The sequence below is a fragment of the Neovison vison genome, chromosome 4 (genome assembly GCF_020171115.1).
Source record: "Neovison vison isolate M4711 chromosome 4, ASM_NN_V1, whole genome shotgun sequence".
NCBI classification, from domain to species: domain Eukaryota; kingdom Metazoa; phylum Chordata; class Mammalia; order Carnivora; family Mustelidae; genus Neogale; species Neogale vison.
Window position 1 is genome coordinate 134,300,561 of NC_058094.1, and position 21,163 is coordinate 134,321,723.

The following is a 21,163-nucleotide window of genomic DNA, read 5'->3' on the forward strand; positions in this document are numbered from 1 at the left end:
CGGGGCGCCGGCGCCCATCCTCCGGCCGGCGGGGGACCCGCGCGGGGCACACCGCGGCGAGCGCAGCCCCACCTGCGCGCTCCGCCCGGCGCGTGCACCCGGCTAGGGCGTCTCCGCGGGCTGGCTCAGCGCGCTGCCCAACTGGCGTCAGTGCCCGCGCCGCCCTCCGCCGCTCCGCCCCGGGTCTCGTCCCCGCGTCTCCGCCGCGAAGCGCGCCTGGGGGGCCGCCCGGCTTGGCCTCGCTTTCTCCACCCCGCGGGCTCGGGGAGATCTCCGCGCCAGGCAACCGGATGCCGGGCCGCCGCGGCGCGTCGGAGGGAAAGGAGGCGCCCGGAGCGCGGCGGGCGGGCGGGTGGCACCGAGGCCCGGCGTGGGAGCCCGCGCGCCAGGCTCCCGCCTCCTCCCGCCCCGCGCGCTCCCCGCTCCCTCCTCTGCGGCCCCCGCTCTCTCGCGAGGCGTTGCTGCGGCGGCCAGCGCTGCGGGGAGTCGGGGACCTCTTGGCCGCTCGCCTCCCTGCCCAAATCGCTAGACCCACCTGTCAGTCCCCCGCACGGCCGCCTGCCCGACTCCTGCCTTGTCGCTCACTCTCCATGGCACCTTTCATCCGCGCCTCCTTCTTTCCTTTATTCTTCTCTTTAATTTCTTCCTTCCTAATTGGCCCCCTCTGGCTTTCCTCCCCGTGGACGGCTTGGTTTTGCCGCTGTTGAAAAATCTGAACCAAACTGTGTTCAATTTGGAATTCCAAGGCCGCGTCGGCTTAGCAGACCATTGGGAGTTATTTTCCTCCTGATGGTCAGAAACCCAGAGGTATGGAGGAAGGAACTCATGAAAATCCGGACAGCGTACTTTCTGAATCCCTGTCCTGCCCGCTCTCTCTTCTGCCACAAATAGAAACATTTCGGATTAATTTTGTAAGGATGCTAAACTGTTAAGCAGAGCCCTGTGTTGTGCGGTCTTGGATTCACCCTTTGATCTTGGCCAGTGGATGTACTACTTTTCTTGGATTAAAGGAAAAAAAGGTACCTGTTCACATTAACTCCCCAAATGGAATTTTTATAGGCATGTGCATTCCCGGGGCAATGTCATCTGAGAATCACTGAAAATGCGGGGGCAAAACAGGCTCTGAGCTGGGGCAAGCTCCTGCTCTGAACTTGGGGACTGGGGACCAGAGGACTTTAAGACAAGTTCCTGTTCTCCCCCACCTCATTTATTTGTTTGTTTGTTTAATTATTTAAAGTGGGCTGCAGGTGGAGCCTGGAGCCCAACCATGGCTTGAACTCAAGACCCTGAGATGAAGACCTGGGCTGAGATCAAGAGAGAGGGATGTTCAACCAACTGAGCCACCCAGGTGCCCCTCTCCCACCTCTCATCCTCAGCAAAGATAATGTATCTTCCGTTCTTGAAAGGACAAAGAGGCCACAGGAGGCAGGGAGAAGCTTATCCACACACATACACAAAATAAACAAAACAAACAAACAAACCAAAAAAAAATTTTAAAGACAAGGTTGGTTAGAGGGTCTCTGTGTTCACAATGATTTGAGACTTTCTGCCTTCGAATCCCTACTGTCTCTTCTCTCTGTCGCCTCATCTCAAGTCACATGTGCCCCTGGAATGCAGCAGCCTGGCCACCTGTTAAATATGACATTTGTTTTGCACAGTACCGTCAAGTCATGGCATCGGGTAGCCCCAAGAGCATGTGACTAATAATAAAACCCTACCGATACGTGCTTGTACTTCTGGCTGAAAAATTGGCCGGGGGTCTGATTGAGGGAATCGTGATGTCTCTGTATCGATCCCACCTCAATCACAGTTCCAGTTGAATCAGAAAGCCTTTGTCCCAGACTCCTGGTCACAGTGGAGAGCCATGATTAGGAGACAGTGGGGCTCGCAGGAAGCAGCCTGATAAAATTAGGAGCTAATTGTGCAGCCCAGCATCCAAACCACTTTCTGTCAGATGCTCTCAGAGGTGGTGGGATGAAATGAAGGGGAAAAGCAGTTTTAGAAGGATTTCTGTCCTTCTGAATAACAATACCCAGGCAGCCTTGATTAGCTGAGAAATCCAAGGAAATATTGGGGCTTTGCAGGCATCAGAAGAATTTACAATTTATTGCATTAGCAATAATGACCCTTTCTCCCCCCCCCCCACCCCCCTTTCTTCTTCTTGCGTCATTTGTCTACTGTCTCCTCGGGCTACAGATAAAGAGCAGAAAGTTTTTCCAGTTAGGGAGTGAAGTGACACTGTGTCATCTCAGCTTTACCAAGGGTAGATTGGGGGACCTGGGGTGAATCACTAGGTGTCTCAGGAGCTTTGTTTTCTCACTGAGAGAAGAAAAAAGAAAGAAAATCTCCATATGGATATGAATCCCCAAAAATGCACTGGCGCCGTGGCCCATTTCTGGCCCCTTGTCCAGTGAACCCAGTCTGTTCCGTCCATGTTTCCTTTTGGGCGCCCGAGTTAAACCCACCAGCAGGAGCACAACCCCGCTCAGCAGGGGATCTGAGAGCCAGTGCCCGTCCTGAGCAGCGGAGAGGGGAGGCTGGTCCCAGGCCAAGATCTAGGTTAACTCTTCAGTCCTCTCTTCTATTTTAAACAAGACTATGACAGAGTTTTATATGTCTACAATGACATATTAACATCCTCTCTCAGCAAGACTTGGTTTATGTCTCCGTGACAGGCAGGTGACTTTCTCGGAGCTGCTGTGTAGCTGCACCCACCTCAGAAACAGGGGCTCCGTGGAGGGCTGGAGCTGTTCATGATTCATCCTTCTGTGCTTAGTCTAGGGCCTCAGTGACTTAAATAAGGAGGGAGGGAAGGATTGACAGATGGATGGAAGGAAGGGAGGGAGAGGGCAAGAGAGGAAAGGAAAGGAGGGAAGGAGGGAAGATCAAGAACATATGTGGGAGCAAGGGGAGAAAAATCTTCGAGAAACACACTCATCCCTCATACAATGCTGGACACGGTCAGGCGCATCTCATTCACTTCCATTCCATGCTCCCAAGTCTTGGGGGTGCCATTACTGTCTTCCATTTTGCCAGTGGGAAACCATACCTCAAGGAGGTGGTGAGTTCACTAAGGTCAGGGCTAACCGGGCTCCAGCCGAGCTGACACTGAAATCTCAGACTCTTATCCTGGGGCAGCAAGACAGGTGGTCTCCAGGGGGAGGCGCTCTGTCAGTCACTTACTGTATTTACATCGTTCCTCCAGACTCCACTATTCGGCTGCTTCCGTGGGACTGCGCACCCCCAGGGTGCAGAGAAGCCCTGGGACATGGAAGTGACTAGACCAGGCTGTGGATGCTAGACGTCAGTTGCTGGCACTCTGATGCACGTTCACCTGTTTAAAACGATGGCAGGAGCTCAGCTGACCTTTGCCTAGGAATGCGGGAGCAAACTGAGGGAGGATAACTTGATGAACAGCCTCTCAGACCTAGAGGAGGAGTGAGGAAACAGGAAAAGGAAAAACTGCAAAAACCAGAAGCTGTCAGCCTTCATCAGTCAGGGTTAGGAGGAGTGAAAACTGCTTCCAGCTGAAATCAAGGGGGAGCAGGACTTCCGTGGTCCAGAATGAAGTGGACCACTCGTTCAACCCGAGGAGTGGGAGAAGCCACCTTTGGCCCTCTGATGTCTCCTTATGGATGTGCCCTGAGTAAGCCTGGCTGTTCAGGGAGCCAATAATTAAAGTTCTGCTCTGGACTGGGCTAGTAGACAACAGAGGCAACTGCTCCATTCCTGCTTACCCTTTGATCCATGCCTGGGCGGGAGAGTCACTGCTTTCTGGTGCAGCCGGTGGCCCTGGCTGCCTGATTACAAAGCACTGTGGAGGCTCCTCCTTTCTTGTTATGCCAAAAGTCAGCAGCATCTGTTCAGACCATCCAGTGTATGACTCACAGATATCCTTCTCAAATCAGTGGCAAAACTGCGGTCCTTGAAAGGGGGTTTCCAGGGATCTGGTGTCCATACACTTTAAAGTCAACTGCCACATTAACATCACAGACCACATACACATTGACCAATAAGAAAGTTTCAGAAGCAATCATTAGGAGACAGGGGCCCACCGGAGTGCATTGGCCTGAGGCAACAGGCGGTGAGGTCAGGGGTGTGGGAACCTGCTGGCACATTCTGTGGGCATCTTATGAGCCCCGGGAGGAGAGGGCCTGTGTGCACGCAGTACTAGTGAAAAGCATTCAGCTGCATTACTTAAGGTTGTCTCCTTCTTCTAGACAGTTCCAAAGAAGGAAGTCTGTGGCAGGGGCTGGATGCCGTGGGAATTCAGGGCAGGATTTCCCTGGGGTTGGTGAAGAGAATCTGGAGTCCCCTCTGGGGAACTTCTGATTCAAGGTGTATTTTCTCCTGATGGCTTCTCTGGCCCGTGGTCTTCCCTGGTGTCAGCACCTGGTCCAGTTATGGCACTACCATAGGCCTAGCATTATCTCTACGCTGTTCCCAGGGCTCCCAAAGTGGGCCATGCAGGGTGTGCCTTGCTGGGCTGAGCTGATCGCAGTGTGTGAGGGAGGGTGTGCCCAGGTGGACTGAGAACAGAAATGGGTGGTACATGCAGACTGGTGGAGAGTCAGGCCACGTGTCTTCCTGGGATGACTTCTCCTCCACGCCCCAAGCCGGTTGGCTTCTGGAACCTTCCATGGTATACTAAGGGGATTTTGAAGTAGCCTGGGGCATCTCAATGTTCCCCGATGTGATCAGCTACTCTAGTGACGGAGCTCCGAGGATGGGGAGCTACAGGAGTTAGTTCTGGAAACGGTCAGGCGGGGACGCTGCTTGGGGCTGGGAGGCTGGCTGGGCCTCAGACATGAGCAAGTGTTCCGGTGTGAAGTGTGGGACCACTGTCGTGAGGGGTTGCTTCCCTGCCCCAACTTCTTCTGAATAGAAACTGAACGTGGGACCACCCAGGTATCTGGGACTAGTGTGGACGTGAGCATGAGGGAGTCCTAAGACATCTGTGGGAGGGACAGTGGGAATCAAAGTGGGAAGGACAGGCTGTTCAGGACATGGTCACAGGTCGGCTTTAAACCAGGACAAACCAGGGACCCAGGGTATTGAGGAAAGTGTGTAACGGGTCCACGACTACAGTGATGCATGGCCACAGCTGAATAGGGTTTTCCTGCACATGGAGCTTTCCATGGAATCCACCTGTTATGGCCTCATGGGGGTTGCCGGGGAGGGGGCGGTGATCTGGGCCTGTGAGCGGACAGGGCTGCCACCATATTGCTGGAGAGGCCTCCAGCAGCCTTTTGTTGCCCTCCCAAATCTACAGTTTTCAGCATTTGTAAGATGATGTTACATATGCTGATTCGATCACCTCTCTCTCCCCCCATGCCCCAACCTCCTTACCCTAAGTCACTTCTGTATTTCCAGCATCTCGCTTCTATGGCGGCATCTGTAGCTCGCAGATGAGCTGTGGCAAGTGTTTATCAAAAGAATTAAGGAGGGAGCTCCAACAACATGAAATGAAGTGCATTTTGAGATCGGTCTTGCCTCCATCCCCTGCTCCTGCCCCACCCCCACGCTATGGTTGACCTTGAAGACTGTCCACAAGTGCCCTGAGTGCTCCCAGGCTCCCAGTCTTCTCTCTCTGATCCAAGAACATGCAAGTTACGCTTTATCTCTAGCTGTGAAAAAACACTCCTGTCTTTTAGCACCAGACATGAGGAGGCCTGAAATTTCCCCACCGTCCTGGGCCAAGAAGAATTCTGTTCTACACCTTCTGCATCCTGGTCATTCCCTACTCTCTTCCAGCACTCGAGGAAGAGGTCCTTTGAAGCTTTGACTGAGGGTTGAGGGATTCAACTCCCGGTTCCCACTGCTGGTCATGAAGAGGTGTCCACCCGAAGCGGCCATAGGTACTGACTCCCTGTTACCTACTTGCGGAGTTGGTCTCAGGGAATGAGCCACTTACATCGAGATAGTCAACGTGGCCCACGAATCTGGGGATCCTCGTTCTATCTTCCTGCAAACTAACTCACCAGCCAACGTTTGTTTCGTCTAGAGGTTTCCTGAGTGCGGCTTGGCGGCTCACTGTCAAGTTTGGGACTTTTCAAAAAGCACACTATGGCTCGTTTGCCTCTGGGTTGAAACTAATTCGCTCATTAGTATTTTTGGAGTAAAGTTTTTCAAATTGTTACAAAGTTTTTCAAATTGTTACCGTAGGGACCAAAGGCAGGCTATCTGTCCATGTGCCACTTTGATAAAAGTTACGTAAGAGACCATTATTCAAGGACACTAAGACCCTCCTCTGCCCCCTCAAAGCAAGAAATAAATCTCTCATGTGGAAGGCACTACCCTGTACCAGAAGGTAGAGAGACATCCTTAACACCAGAGAAAGGAAATTTAGAGCTCAAAAGGCTATTTACCGAACCCTTGCTACTTTTCACTAATTTATCTCCCCAGCTGGAATTCTGGTTAGAATTCCTCACTGACTGAAGCTTTCAAAGTTAAGTTTGAAAAGTATGAAAACTGCCTGCCATAGTCATTTCTTGAGGTTCTGACTTCGGTGTTAGACACACATAATAAAAGTTTGGTTTCTTCTCCTGCAAATCTGTCCCATGTAAATTTAATTCTTGGTCCATCCGGAAAACCTTGAAGGGTAGAAGAAGAGTTTTTCTTTCCCTTCATTCAGTCCATACTGGCATTCAAATTACACTTCTCCCTCCTGGCCCAAAGATACTGTTACTATTTATTCATTCGAGGTTTACTTATTTGTGCTCATAATTATTTTAATGGAGCTCCTGGGCAGGTAAATAGATACAGCTCTTTCCATGACTACAGAAATAAAACTGTTTGAAGCCCATTGCCCGTTTTCTTTTTTCTGGTAACACACTCTAACCTGATTTTCCTCGAGAGGACCAAGCCCTAGCCCACTTCTCAGCCACCTGCTTCTCATGTAGAGCTGTCGGATCAGTACTGGTCTGGGCAGTAGTGCAGTCCCTGGGCCACAGTGGGAGATCAGGGATGCTCTGGCTGTTTTAGTGAAGACTATGAGAGTCACACTTAAACCGTATGAAAACGGGAGGTTTTTCTCTTTCCCGCTGGACTTGAATTTTTTTTTCTTTTAAGATTTTTATTTATGCATTTTAGAAAGAGAGAGCAGGAACATGGGGGAGGGGCATCTGGAGAGAGAGAAGCCCCGATGCGGGGCTTAATCCCAGAACCCTGAGATCTTGACCCGAGCCGAAGGCAGATGCCCAGCCGACTGAGCCCAGAAGCCGTTGCACGAGTCTTACAACAATTAAGGCCAGATCAGCTGGGGGCTTTCAAAGTCGTAGGTTCTACCCGAAATGGAGCCAGCACAGAAGAAAACCAAAGCAAGAAAAGAGGACAGATTAAATCCCTAAAATGTTTATGCAAGAGCCTCGTGGCCTCAAGAAGGCTCCACCTGTGGTCTCCACTAGCCAAAGCCAATGTCTTTCTCTTTTGCCCTGGGGTTGGGGGGGTAAGGAGGGGAGTTGGGACTGGAGTTTTCTATCACTTGCAAATGCAAAAGGCGTGGCAAATAAAAGAGCTCACTGCTTGAATTCAGTAATATCCCAATTCAAAGGGCAGCCAGCCCCAAGCATATCTGTAGACCCCCCAAATCCTACCACAATGGTCAGACTGTAAATGGCTTCAGCCCCATCCTTGGCAGCCTCCAAAATGCCCCCTCGCTTGGCAATTAAGCCCGGGCTTCCTTTTGCACAAGAATTCCTTTCATGCGGTTCCAGCAATCTGCGTCCGCGCTCTCAGAGGCAGAACTGTTTCCGAATTGTGCGAAGAGTCACCCTTGCCAGCTCTGCTACATTTCCCCCCACCCCGGCAGCCCCAGCATCCAATCGAGATTTCTGGATCCTTTTCAGTTATAACACCATATAGAAATATTCAGCATTTCCCAGCCCTGAATAATGTATTGATCCCTTTAAAAGGAGAAAATATTCTCACAGTTTAACTCCCAATGTTTAACTTAGATTCTTTTTATTGTAATCCCACTTAAATATATGCAAACCTAAAACCCTTCAGACTCTTTGGCTCACAGCTTTTAAGCAATGATAAAAATGAATTTACAGATCAGATAGAAAAGAAACCCTAAAACCAATGAAACCGAAACAGACCCCCTTCGGTTCAGGGGACAGAGGAGAGGGATGGCGGCTCCCAGTGCGGAGGCTCGTGTCCTCAGCGACCCCGGTTCTTCTGAGCTCAGTATTATGGCAAGACTGGGGCCTCGTGGCGGCTGGGTTCTCCAGCACGTTTCTCTGTTCAGACTCCTTCAAAGCTCCATGAGCATGGCTCTTACAAAGTCACTGGCCTCCGCTGAACACAGCCACACATGTTTATAAAGACTTGCTGTTGCTCTTTATGAAGTCTGTCAGGGTTACAGCTGTAGCAAGCGTGGTAGTCCGCAAGCTCATCGATAGACGTGAGTTGCAGGAAACGAAATTCCATCATGCTCCTCCATCTCCTCTGTTAAGGTCCTCATTGGAGGGTCTACCCACACGCTGTGGTTTCTAACCAACTGTATCGGGGACCTGCTTCATATACAATGCACCACACTGTTTTTATTTACCTGGGTGAATGTTGGTGAGGTATATGCAGGTGTGGCCAGCACCCCCTCAAGATGGCCATGGTCGCCGCTCACTTTGTGCTCCGCTGGACCTTATCAGACTGTCCTCCCTGTCTGTCCTTCACATGCCACCCCCGGGGAACTGCTTTCATTCTGCCGGGTAGCCACTTCCCATACTGGGCATCCTGGAGTACCACAGAGCCTTCTGGGGCTCGAATTGTCATTCACTGTGATGTTTTCAAGACGCCTACCTGTGTGATGTGTCCTGGGAGATGGGTTTGTTTTCCCATTCACCCACCAAGGGACATTTGGGCTGTTTCAGGCTTTTAGAATAACAGCCAATATGATCATTCAAGTTCAAGTCTTTTTGTGAATATAGGTTTCCATTTTTCTGAGAGGGAGAATTGATGAATCTGGGTATTATTATTACCGAGGCTCCATTCACTTGGGAATTCTGTTAATTATTTCTTTACATTCCCCAGGATTTTCTAAGCAAAAATTATATGGACTTCAAATAAAGCCCTCTTTAGTTATTTTTGAATCCTTATTAGTTTTTATCTTTTAATTCCTGCCTACATTCTTTGGGGACCACTAACAAAATGTGGAATAAAAGACTCAGAGACTTGTCTCCAATCACACATGGAAAACATTAAAAGGTACGTGATTAAATATGATACTGGCTATTGGTTTTTTATCTCTGCTCTCCTTTATTGGACTGAAGAAATTCCTTCCTATTTTTTCTTTGCTGATTGTTTTTATGATGAACAAGTATTGAATTTTGTCCATCTGTTCTGCATCTGTTAACCTGATCATAAGATTTTCTCCTAACGTGTGAATTACGCGGATTGATTTTTGAATGTTGAACAAATGTTGCATTCCTGGAATGAACCCCATTAGCTCACAATGCCAGATTCAATCTGGTAATATTTCTTGTGGATTTTTATGTTTATACTCACAAGAAATATTAGTCTATAATTTTTTTCTTGTGAGAGCTTTATCAGTTTTTGCTGTTAGGGGTACTGGCTTCACAGGAGAAACAGTGAAGCATCTTCTCATCCTCTCATTTCTGTAAGAGCTTAAAATGATGCCTTCATTGAGTGTTTGATGTAACTCATCAGCAAAGCCATCCACACCTGGAGGGTTGGAGGAGGTCATCTAGAGGACATGACTGCCTATGGTTCCAAGAGCCAGACCTGGGCAGCTGGTAGCTCCTTACCCCTCCCCAGGTCTGGGAATGTGCCTCCCACTTGCCTTTCCTGCTCCCAGAAGCTGGCCCAAGGACACAGCCTTGAGATAGTCATGTGTGGCAGAGACCACCTCAGGGACTGAGCCCAGTTAATGCCTCCTTAAGATTTGGGAGAGGGGCGGGGAGCGCCTCATTTTAAGGGCCCTGAGACTAGGGTCCTGTAAGTTATCCTGCTCATCGCACCTGCCGCCTGCCCACCTCTGGCTGCTGCCTTTCTTCCTTTCCTGCCCTCCGAGGCCATGTTGGTTTGAGATCTTACCAGGGAAGCTGCTGAGGCTGTGAACCAACACTCGTGAGTAGATTTTCAATTATAAATTCTATTTTAAAAATAAATATCTAACAATTCTGATCTAATTTGTACCACTTTGGTAAGATAATTTCAAGAAGTTTGGTTGTTTTATTTAGGTTATCAAATTATTTTGGCATGCGGTTGTTCATAATGTACTTTTGCCATCCTTTTAATACCCGAACCATCCAATCTGTAGTTGTCACTCCAATTTCTTCCTTCTAACGTGGGTTTTCTTCTATTCCCTTGAAAGTGCCCATCAATCTTTTAAAGACATTGAAGTTGGCCTCCACCGATGTGCTCTACAATTTGTTTTCTATTTCATCCCTCTTTTTTCCCTAGTGTTTCTATACTGGCAGCTTAGAGGAGTCACTTTATACTCCTCTGTTAAAGTGTAACTATTAAAAACTACTAATCTGACTTTAAAAAACGCTATGTTGCATCCAGTAAATGCCTTCTCATAATTCAGTTCAAAATATTTTCTAATTTTTCTGGGGATTTTTTTATTTTTGAGGACCCATTTCTTATTCAAGTCTGCTGCAAAATTTCCAAAATGTTTTCTACATATTTTATAATCACTAATATTGAATTTTAATGTAATTGAAATGTCGGAGAACGAAATATTTATGATTGCCGTGTTTTGAAATGTACCAAGACTTGTTTGGTGGCCCAGCATGATCTCTCTTGGTCAATATTCCATGAGCCCTGGAAAACATTTTGTATTCTGCAGACTCAGGTGTAATGTTTTACAAATGTCAATTGTGTCGAGAATATTATTTGTATCTTCTATATTCTTAGTGAATTTTTGTTTGCAAAAATATTCTATCATCTGTGGGGCATTAAAATCTCCAGCCATGACTGTTTTCTTTGAGTACTTTCTGTTCTGTCCATGTTTCTTGTCATGGTTTCAGATTGTTATGTATTTTCATGCACATTGAAGATTGCTATAACTTTTTGGTTATTTGACCTTTCTGTCATTACGAAAATATTCTACTTCTCTCTGGCGTCAACCAGGAAGGGGCCATAAAGCCACCAGAAGGGTTAATTTGGGGTCTCAGTGACGGCAATCAGGGAGACACAGAGTTGACCCAAATTGAAAGTGTGCTCCGAATGGCAAGTGGGGAGCACAAGCTTACAAAGGCAGAAAACACAGGGTTACATAACTTGTTTTGAAAGAATTATGATTGGTGCTGGGGGAATTAAACGGACAATCTCATCCATGATGGGCTGTTTAGCTCACAGATGCTGCATTATCTCTGTTTCAGTCCAGAGTGGAGGGATGTGTTCTAGGAGGTGGTCCAGGTGCAACTCACAAGTTGAAATTCATTAAAGTCGAAAGTTCATGGTGTTTGGGGAATTGGAACAGGAGACCTGCACTGGCTCGGCTTTCTTCATATCCTCTGGGCGCTGTTTTGAATGACTTTCCTAGCAAAGCTCTCTTCACTTTGTGATGTCTTGTGTTGTCAATAGTCCTCTTCCGAAATTCTGTTTTGTCTGATATAGTCACACCAATCTTCTTATGCTTACTGCTTCTGTGATCTTTTTCTATTCTTTCAATCTGTCTACATGCCTTTGTATTTAACATTTTGTATTTAACATTCATCCCTTGAACACAGCGGGAAGGTGGGCAAGGCCAACCTGTCCATCCCCAGACAGGAGCATGTCTCTTCCCCTTCTTGAATGCCTTTTAAATGAAAATCTCTGCCTTTCATTGGAAGCATTTAGTGCATTTCCATTTACTATAATTGTTGATATGGTCAAGGTTACATGTGCCATCTTGATATGTGTTTTCTATTTTTCTCTTAGGATCTTTGTTCCTCTTTTTGGGTCTCTTTCTGGAATGATTTTTTTATTATATCATTACGTATGTTTTATTGGCTTTTTAAGCTAAATGTCTGTATTACTTTTATTATAGTTGTTCTGGGGATTATAATAGGTACCCTTTACTTAGTCACAGTCTGCCTTGATTACTGTTGTAGCACTCCATCGAGAACTCAAGAAATATTACAACATTATAATTCCAGGTGTGCCCTCTGTGGTTTTGCTTGCTACTGTGGTCATGTAGTTTACGCCTACATATCTTATAAACACCCCACTCTAGAGCTATTGTTTCTTTACTTTGAACAGTCACTTAGATTTAAAAAATTAAGAATAAAACCAAAATAATATTTCCATTTACTTACATATTTACTCTTTCCAGGGCTCTTTGTTTCGTTCTCTAGATAAAGATTTCCACTTGGTATCCTCTTTTGGTTTATTTCCAGCCTGAAAAACTCCCAGTAGCAGCCTTTATAGTCAAGCAACAAAATCTTTCAGCCTTCATTTATCACAAGTTGACTTTCATTATGGAAAATTCTAATCACTGGATATTGAATTCTAGGGTGATAGATTTTTGTTTTCCCCAGAACATTAAAGGTTTGGTTTCAACAGTTTGATCTTCCATTGTTTGGAATGAGAAGTCCAGCAATTAAACAACAACAAAGCAACATTGTTTCCTTGTATCTATTGCAGAATTTGCTTTGGCTTCATTTAAGATTTTGTATATATCCGTGGTTTTAAGCCATTTAACTATGCTGTTCTCAGTTATCATTTCATTTGTATTGATCCTGATTACACTTACAGTGCGTTCTGCACATATGGATTACTGTTTTTGATCAAGTTTGACAAAATTTTGGCCAACATTAAAAAAAATCATTTTCCTCTCCTGGTCTGTCTCTTTTCTCCTATTCTTCTACTGGGGATCCAGGTACACATACTTCCAAATGTTTGACAACATCAGATCACTGGGGTTAGACATGACTTTTACCCAGCTTTATTGAGATTTCATACAACATTGTATTCATTTCATACAACATTGTATTCATTTTAGGTGTATGATGTGATGATTTGATATATGTATACATTACAAAATGATTACCACAATAAATTTGCTAACATCCATCACCTCGTATAGTTATAAATGTTTTTTCCTTGGAGCAAAAACTTTTAAGATCGCCTGTCTTTGCAGCTTTAAAATATACGAGACAATATTGTTAACTTCAGTCACCATGCTGTCCATAACATTCCCAGAACTTGCTTTGTAAGTTTGTACTGGGAAGTTTGCACTTTTTTTTTTTTTTAAGAGAGAGAGAATGTGTATGCCTGTGGGCACATGTGAGTAAGCAGGGAGAGGGAGAGAGAGAATCCAAGCAGGGTCCCCACTCAGCAGGGAGCCCAACGTGGGGCTCAATGTCAGGACCCTGAGATCATGACCTGAGCTGAAGTCAGGAGTTGGATGCTTAACCAACTGAGCCAATCAGGCTCATCAACACTGTGGCCTTTGACTGCTGACCTTCACCCATTTTACCTGTCCATAACCTCCTACCTTCAGTGAGACAAATCTCTGCTGTGTACCTATCCATTTGGTTTCTATAGAGTCCACATGTAAGTGAAACACAGTGCTTGTATTTCTCTGCCTGACATATTTCACTTAGCATAACACCCTCAAGGCCCAACACCTTGGTCACAAATGGCACAATTTCCTTTTTTCCACCCATGGCTGAATAATATTGCATTTGTGTAAATAAACCACATATTCTTTATTTATTTATTCATTCGCCTATAGATAACTTGGGTTGTTTCTTTGTCTTGGCTGTTGTAAATAATGCTGCAATGAATGGGAGGGGTAGTACAAGATCACTTCAAGGGAGTGATTTTGTTTCCTCCTGGTGTATGTCCAGAAGTAGGAACAGCAGTGAACCTTCATACTGCTTTCCATAGTAATTGTACCAACTTGCATTTCCCCCAAAGTGCACACTATTCCTTTTTTTCTCCACATCTTTGCCAACATTTGTGAGCTCTTATGTTTTTGATAATAGCCATTACAACAGGTGTGGGATAATATCTCATTGTAGTTTTTACTTGCATTTCCCTAATGGTGGGTGATGTTGACATTTTTTCATGTATCTGTTGGCCATCTGTATGTCTTCATGGGGAAAAAATGTTGTTTCTCTGCCCATTGGTTTGTTTTGCTCTTGATTTTGAGTTGTATGCATTCTTTATGTGTGTGTGTGTGTGTGTGTGTGTGTGTGTATACACACTTATATTTTATTTAAACATCTCAAGTGTCTTACTTGCAGATTTACTTAATTTTACACAAAATTTAATGATTTCTTAGCTCTAAATAATAGTCACACATTTTTTAAAATTTTTTTAAAGGATTTTATTTATTTATTTGACAGAGAGAGATCACAAGTAGGCAGAGAGGCAGGCAGAGAGAGAGAGGAGGAGGAAGCAGGCTCCCCGCTGAGCAGAGAGCCCGATGTGGGACTCGATCCCAGGACCCTGAGATCATGACCTGAGCCAAAGGCAGCGGCTTAACCCACTGAGCCACCCAGGCGCCCTCACACATTTTTATGGTAGAAAAAAGAGCAGTTCTTCTCACGTGTACTCATGAGGTTAGTTGGAAGCCTTCAAGGTTCTGGGGTGATTTCACAAGCTACATGTGATAAATTAGTCAAAATTAAAACAGGGTGGCTCAGTCCCTTAAGCATCTGACTCTTGGTTTCCGCTCAGGTCATGATCTCAGGATCCTGGGATCGAGCCCTGCATTGGGCTCCACACTCAGAAGGAAGTCTGCCTGAGGTTATCTCTTTCTGTGTGTCTCTCCTTCACCTCTAAAAACTAGAAGGGAAGAGTGCAACTAGTCTTTGGAGAAACTGAGAAAGGTTTCAGCATCATTCGTGTCAGCTTGAACCCTTCTATGTACATTCAGCAAAGAAGGTAAGTTTTACTCCCAGGGGTTTCTTCTCCCAAGTGACAGCAGAGCTATTTTGAAAGCAAATCTCCACTCCTTGGTCTGGCTCACATTGGGTCTTGGGTTCAAGGACAGGCAGCTCTCTGTCTAGAGCTCGTCAAACTCCCACACTGTACCCCCCGTCTCTTGTCATCTCCATGCAAGATGGAGCAGGCAGAGGTCTCTAGGTGTCTGAGGACTATATATTGTAGACATTAACCCCTTATCAGATATGCCATTTGCAACTAGTTTTTCCCATTTTATAGGGTGCCTTTCCATTTTGTTGATGGTTTCATAGAAACTTTTTAGTTTGAAGTGATCCCTCTTGTTTATTTTTGCTTTTGTTGCCTTTGCTCTTGGTGTCAGATCCAGAAAGTCATTCTGAAACCGATGTCAAGGAGTTTACCCCTGTGTTTTCTTCTAGGATTTTTGTTTGTTTGTTTCGTGTCTTACCTTGAAGTCTATAATCCGTTTTGGATTGATTTTGGTTTATTAATTAAGACAGAGGTCCAGTTTCATTCTCTTGCATATAGCTGGCCGTTTTTCCCAACACCTTTTATTGAAGAGATTATCCTTTTTCTGTAATATCTTCTTGATCCTTTTTTGCACATTAATTGACCACATATGTAAATGTGTTGGCCACATATGCATGGGTTTATTTCTGGGCTGTTTCCTCTGTTCCATCCATATGCGTGTCTGTTTATATGCCAGGCCCATACTGTTCTGCTTACTATAGCTTTGTAACATAGTTTGAAATTTGAAGATTATTCATTCTATTTCAATTAAAAATGCCATTGGCATTTTGATAGGGATTGCAATAAATCTCTAGATCATGGTGTGCAGTATGGATATTTTGACAATATTAATTCTCCCCGCCATAAGCATGAAATATTTTTCATTTATTTATGTCTTCTTAAATTTTTTTGTATCAGTGGTTTACAGCTTTCACTGTACTCATTCACCTTCTTAGTAAATTTACTCTATGTGTTTTGTTCTTTTCGATGCAATTGTAAATAGGATTGTCTTCTCAACTCCTCTTTTTGATAGATGGTTATCTGTGTATGGAAATGCAACAGGTTTTTGTGCACTGATTTTGTATCCTGTAACTTTACTGAATTTGTTTCTGAGTTATAACAGGTTTTGAGTGGAGTCTTTACCATTTTCTAAATGTAATATCATGTCATTGTCATCTAGAGAGAGTTTTCCTTCTTTTCTGATTTTGATGCCTTTTCTTTCATGTCCTTGCTCTGGACAGGACTTCCAACACTATGGAATACTATGCATAAAAGGGGCGAGTATGGGCATCCCTGTGTTGTTTCTGGTCTTAGAGGAAGAGCCATCAGCCTTTTCCCCTTGAGTAGGATGTTAGCTGTATGCTTGTCACATATGGCTTTCATTAGGTTAAGGCGTCTTCCTTCTATACCCAGTTTGCTGACAATGCTTATGACAAGTGGTTGCTGGATTTTGTCAAATCCATTTCTCTGCATCTACTGAGATGAGATGGCCATATAATTTTAAAAAATTTCTTGGGTAATCTCTATACCCAACATGGGGTTCAAACTCATGACCCTGAGATCAAGAGTCCCATGCTCTACCGACTGAGCCAGCCAGGTGCTCCTATGATCATATTATGTTTATGTTTAACTCTTTTAATGTGGTGTATCCCATTGTTTGATTTGCATATGTTGAAACATCACTGGAATAAATCTCACAGGATCATCGTGTGTGATCCTTCTAAGGTATTACATTTGGTTTGCTAATATTTTCTTGAGGGTTTTTGTACTTATGTTCATCAGGCACGTTGACCTGTAATTTCCTTTTCTTGTGGTGTCCTTGTATGGTCTTAGTATCAGGGTAATGCTGGCTTCATAAGTTTGGAACTGTTCCCTCCTCTTGTATTTTTTAGAACATTTTGAAAAAGATTGATTTTAATTCTTACCTAACTGTTTGGTAGAATTCACCTGTGAAGCCTGGGTCCTGAACATTTTGTTTGTTGGGAGGGTTTTGATTATCAATTCAATCTCCTTACTCATTACTGATCTGTTCAAATTTTCTAATTCTTCATGATCTAGTCTTGGTAGGTTGGATGTTTCTAGGAATTTATCCATTTCTGATAGTTTGTCGATTTGACTGCTGTCTGAGTGTTCACAGTGTTACTTGTATTTCCATGGTATCCGTTGTAATGTCTCTTCTTTCATTTATGATTTTATTTATCCGAGTGCTCTTTTTCTTGATGAGTCTAGCTGAAGTTTTGTCTATTTATCTTTTCAAAAAATCACCTGCCAGTTTCATTGATCTTTTGTAATGTGTTTTTAGTCTCTACTTCATTTATTTCCTCTGTTCAATTTTTTAAAAAGCAATATTTTCCCAGCCTATAATTCAATTGGATGATTTATATGGACTTTTTCTTCCAATTCACTTTTCATTATTTCTCCATGTCCAATGTGCTGTTAATCCTATACCATAAAACGTTACTTCTGGTATTGCATGTTTTGGTTTTACTATGTCATTTTATGTAGTTTTCTTTCTTCCTTTTTTTTGTCTCCCCTAAAATTCGTCTTCTTTTTACTCTTTTCTTTTACTTTTAAAAAATATATTCATTTAGTAGTTATTTTAAAGCACTTATCTGCTGATTCTAAAAGCTGAGCCATCTGTTGGCTGTTTTTACTGATTGATATTTCTCCAGAGTGTTGTTTGCAATCTTTTATTTCCCTGAATATTTCTCTATTATTTGTGTGCTGATGTGCTGGACATTTTTCTAAGAGGATAATATATGCTGAAAGAAAGTATGTGCGTGTGTGTGTCTGGAGACAGATACAGTACAGTTCGGCTATGATATAGATATATTCTCCTTATTTTAAGAAACACTCTCTTTTGTCTGTTTGGCAACTAGAATACTTTGACTGATCAGTTTGATCCAGTCATGAGTTGAGCTGCAATTTAAGCACCAAAAGTCACTTTATCGGCTTGGCTTCCAAGTTCCCGAAATTCTAAGGGGTGTCTATTGTCAGTTTTAACACAGGTTGAGTTGGGTTCGCGTTCGGTTGCATCTCTATTTAGACTTAGCTCACCCCTCACTTCTGATGCTTTGGAGAGGAGTCCAGGCTTTTTGCTCTGTGGGGTTCTGGGCTCGGGAATCACCCAGAAAGACCTCCAGGCTGCAGTGTCTCACCTCCAGAAGACCCAGAGAAGCTGCCAGGTACGGAAACTATAAGACAAGGAGGCTGAGGTCTAGATGCTGCAGGGATGAGATTCACAGACAGAGGTTTCATGGTCCCCATCACTACCCCCCAAACTCCCAGCAAAATTCACAGGTTACAGAATTATGGTGGAAAGGATTATCTTTGCCTGTGTGTTTTCCCAAGACTTGGGAGTGGCATGTCAGCCTGTGGGTTTATCAGCAGTCTGTGCAGTGCCTTCTTATCCCAGCATGTTTGTACTTTCTCAGGCTAATGCCCCCAATTCCTGCCACCAAGCTCAATAGTGACAGGAAGGGGTGCTGGGGCCCTCCATCACTAGGACAGGCATGTCTTTCTAGAATTTAGTTCTTTCAAGTTTCTTTGCATCCTACAGCTTTTCAGTGACTTGTTAAAAAATTTCCTTTGTCTTTTTGTTGGTGCAATGGGAGTGACCCCCTCCCCACATCCTTCTAAATGCTAACCGGATGTGGAGACTGCTTATGTGGTCTATAAAAAATATTAGAAAAATGAAGCTAAAATTTTAAATCAACAAAACGGGTACAAATACCTCAATGCCTATGTCTCAAAACGCTCAGGTCCAAATCTGGCAAAAATATTTTAGGCAGTCACAAACCTCAGGAAGCTTCTGATGGGTTGTGGCCTCGCCCTGTGTGCCTTTATATAGAATATCAAGCCAGTGGTCTTATTTAATATGAAAAGTGAATCCAAGCCCAAGGGCCAGGGTAAGGGTCTAAGATTAAAAGAGGCACCCAGGTGCCTCAGTGGGTTAAGCATCTGCCTTCCCTTCAGGTCATGATCCGGGGGTCCTGGGATCAAACCCCGGGTCAGGATCCCTGCTCAGTGGCGACTCTGCTCTGCCCCTGTTTCTCCCCCCAATCAAGCTCTCTCTTTCTCAAATAAATATATAAAATAAATAAATGAAAATAAAAAATAAGTCTTCTTTTCCTGGACCCTTTCCACTTGGGATTGCCAAAAAAAGGCATAACCACTGCGGGAGGCATACTTCTACTAAAAATATTGTATGTTGTTTATCAGAAATTCAAATTTAACTGAGAAGCTTGCATTTTTTATTTGCTAAGACTGACGACCCTATTTCTGTTGCATAATACCAACTCTTTTTATGTTAGCAGTTTCTACAAGAAGACATTATCATGAAAGTTTCCCTCCTTATTTTTTTTTCCAAATCAAAAGGTGAAAAAATTAGTTTTTGACCTTCATTCTTCTATGTGATCAGTTTTGCTGATAGAGAATTTTGACATACAGTGAAATCACTTTATGATCCTGGGATATGTGGAAAGGATCGAAGCAAAGGTTTTGGGGATCTAACATTTCTTTCATTATACTGTAATTTCCTCGAGGGAAGGGACATGCTCTTTTTACTGATATTAAAGATTATATGAATGTCATTTAATAAAAAAAATGCTCATATAAGGACATTTGGAAAATTATAACCTTGCATAAGAAAATAAAGCAACAAAAATTCATGACCCAAGAGAACCTCTTTCACATATTGATATGTTCATTTTACTTTTTATGTAGAGATAAGAAGGATGGGTGTGTGTATGTGGGGTGTGTGTGTATGTGTGTTTGTGTGTGCATAGTTACAGAAACAGCTTTTTAAATCACCTACAGGGTGACTTCTTTTTTTAAAGATTTTATTTATTTATTTGAGAGAGAGAGCAGGGAGAGGGGCAGAGGGAGAAGCAGACTCCCTGCTGATCAGAAAGCCTGACTCAGGGTTTGACCTCAGGACTTGAGCCAAAGGCAGACTGTTAATCGAATGAGCTACCCAGGCTCTCCAGCAAGGTAGCTTATAAATGCTGCTTGCATTCATGTTTATGCATACAATTATAATTCTGCAGCCCTAAAATGCCCTTCTGCTCTTTCTGCTGGTGATTGCTACTCCAGACTCCTTGCCTCTCTGAATGATACACGCAATCTCAGACATCCCCATTCGAATCTCCTGGTCTCCTCTTGCCAAGTGTCCATCTGTTCTACTAACAGCAGCGAACTGCTTGCTTTTTTGTAGCTTGGAGTCCAGGGAAAAGCAGTTTTTCCATCCCCTTGGCCTTTGCAGGCAGGTGGGAAAGCTGTTCCCACCCCATGTCAACATGGCCAAAGGCCGTCTTGAACAACAGCCATTCATTGTTTAAGAAACTATAAAGCTGACCTGAGCACAGAAGGTAGGGGGATTCTTTGGGGTAGGCCTAGGCTGTCTCAATGGTCTAGAAATATCTTCCGGTGCCTCTTTATTGGAAGATGAATCTCATCCACAGCACGTCTACAGTGGTGACAAATAAGAAGTCCTGGGGACAGTGTGGCCGTCTGTGTGGTCAGCCTTCCTGTTGGCTGGTGCATGGAGTATTTCTATTCTACTTTTGCTTCAGATTAATACCCTAGGTGACAGGTGACTGGAGATATTTCTCTGCTTTGGGAAAAACAAAAACAAAATAAAAAACATCACGAGGACTGGTGTCCACCTAGAGATCATAGAGGTTGGGGACCTCTGGGGCAGAAACTAAAGGAACAGGGGCTGTGTTTGCAGAAAGAGGTCCTTCTAGAGACCAAAAACAGGGCTTAAAATTTGCATGTCTTGATTAGCAGGGAATACTGTCTTCTATTCATTCTCTCTCTCTCTCTCTCTCTTTTTGTCTGCATGCATTTTCAGAAAGACTTCCAAGTTTCACAGGTCCACCTGCTTTGGGAATGGGGCAAAGTTCTCCCCTTCTCACCCCTAGAGATCCTGGCCTCCCCCTATCTGTGGCTGTAGTTCTGGGCTGCCTGGATCGTGGCCAGTGTATGAGAACAGACGTCCTGCTGAAACTGGGCAGACAGTGCGGTCAGAAGGAAGCTGCTGTTAGTGTCCCATGACGCCAGGCAGATGCTGGTCTTCACATCCTGCTTCCCCTCTGTCTTCCCATCTTGTCCTCTCTTCCCTGCACTCCTCCACAAATGTGGGGCTTGCTTTCATGCAAAAGTCTGTTTCAGGCTTTTGCTTCATTCAACCACTTGCAGGGCAGTGGTGATGGGACCCAAGGTGGGTAGGTTCCAAAGCTAATTACCGTGAGGTGGCACTGGCGTCCCTTCACCTGCCAGCCGTATGATTGGA

The 21,163-nt window shown here is 44.5% G+C and overlaps 1 non-coding gene across 1 annotated transcript; it reads right to left on the bottom strand.

Annotated features, from left to right (window-relative positions):
- Positions 1–16,394: 16,394 nt before the first annotated feature.
- TRNAK-CUU lies at positions 16,395–16,467 on the bottom strand. The gene has a single exon. It is a non-coding gene; the product is annotated as a tRNA-Lys (tRNA).
- Between the last annotated feature and the right edge of the window lie 4,696 nt (positions 16,468–21,163).